The sequence below is a fragment of the Oryzias melastigma genome, linkage group LG3 (genome assembly GCF_002922805.2).
Source record: "Oryzias melastigma strain HK-1 linkage group LG3, ASM292280v2, whole genome shotgun sequence".
NCBI classification, from domain to species: Eukaryota; Metazoa; Chordata; class Actinopteri; order Beloniformes; family Adrianichthyidae; genus Oryzias; species Oryzias melastigma.
Genome location: NC_050514.1, coordinates 10,019,659 through 10,021,144, shown reverse-complemented (window position 1 = coordinate 10,021,144; position 1,486 = coordinate 10,019,659). Strand labels below are relative to the sequence as shown.

Here is a 1,486-nt window from a genome sequence, read left to right as displayed (position 1 = left end):
TTTTCTGCATTTTCTTGCACCTAGCTTTATTTACAAAAAATCAGACAATTGTTTGATAGGAAAGAGCTTGTAATTTGAGTAAAAGAGCATGAAACAAGTCTCCATTTTCGTATATTTGAGTTATTCTGTGCTCCTCTGAGTCTCCGCGCCTGCAGATTGATCTGCATGGCCGGTGTGGAAGACTAACAGATGGTCTTGTAACTTGATAAATGAGCCGGGGCCTTGTTGTCGTTCCTGCTGCCCTGCGCGGTGCAGGGAAAATGATACAAAAAAAGCAGGAATCCATGGGGCCTTCCTCATATATATATATTTAAACAAGTCTCTCTAACTTAATGTCGTGATGCATTTTCCTTTCTTAATTGCAACAATCAGTTTGTGAATGTTTGGAGAAAGCCTCTCCAACAGTCATAAATGGGAATTATTGTTTTTTCTGATCATTGTAAGCAATATTTTTGTTTGAAAATCGGTGTGTTTCTGAGTGCGCGCGCATTTGTAAATGTGTGGGGACACGGAGAGAGAGCTATTACACACCAGAATGACAGCAGGGGGAAGAGGAGGAGAAAAAGAAAGAGGAGGAGGAGGGAGAGAGGTGCCATGTGCTTCCTGTCTACAAGCCATTCAGCTCCCCGAGCTCCGACAGGATGGAGGTCCTGCACGCTGCTGCTTCCTGCTCCAACATCCACTAAACTCCACTTTTTGGGGGATCAAATATCTCACATTTTGGCCTAATTCTCTCCGTTTTTTTTTTTTTTACTCTACACACCTGGCTTGAGTGTGTCTCCTCATCCTCAAGATAGAGGTATGTTTATTTAAACGATATTTAATCCCCAATTTACATCTCAGATTGTTTCTATTTTTTGCGTAAATTGTGCGTAAATTCTATTTATTTGTCTGACGCGTAAACGCGGCTCCAAAAACGCAGAGCTTCAGAGGAAAACCCAATGTTGTGGTGGTTTTCAGGTAGATCAGCGGCCTCCAGTGAGGCGACTCGAAAAGTAAGTATGCGCAGGTGAACGTGAGATAGGCCAGCCTCAACCTAATTTCGAGCAACTGGCTGAAGCTAATCTGCGCAGCAGCTTTAATTATATATAGGGCTAGTCTTTTATTAACAATGTAAGGACGCACGCTTGGATCTGTGTAATTACCAGGAAAGCAGCTTAGACTTGTTCTTTTCCTTCCCGGTAAGCGCATTGGCGCAGCTCAGGCGGCATTTTCCTGCTGTCCTTATCCGCGTGTAAGGATCTTATGCGAGTCTTAAGTAGTTGGCTCCAAAGTGCTGAGCCGATTTAAAGATAAGAGGAGCAGCGGACGTGCACCTCCACGCACGGAGCAGAACCCGGGGATCTCCTGGTTTCATTTTTCTATAATATGCGAAGCAGCTGAAGTGAGATTATATTTTAATACAAATACATATATACTGTATTATTATAAATATTAATTATTATGGGCTATCCCTATTGTTTGTTTAATTATTATTATTTAAACA

The 1,486-nt window shown here is 42.1% G+C and overlaps 1 protein-coding gene across 6 annotated transcripts in view; it reads left to right on the top strand.

Annotated features, from left to right (window-relative positions):
* Positions 1–218: 218 nt before the first annotated feature.
* The window catches only part of skor1a (SKI family transcriptional corepressor 1a), an 8,346-nt gene continuing 7,078 nt past the window's right edge, over positions 219–1,486 (top strand). For 3 of the 6 annotated variants that reach the window (XM_024294822.2, XM_024294819.2, XM_024294818.2), the window contains exon 1: positions 222–799. The gene's annotated coding sequence lies outside the window, so the exon portion shown is untranslated. Of the gene's footprint in view, positions 800–1,486 lie in introns of all 6 variants that reach the window. The other 3 variants (XM_036217406.1, XM_036217403.1, XM_024294823.2) reach the window with 2 other exon arrangements.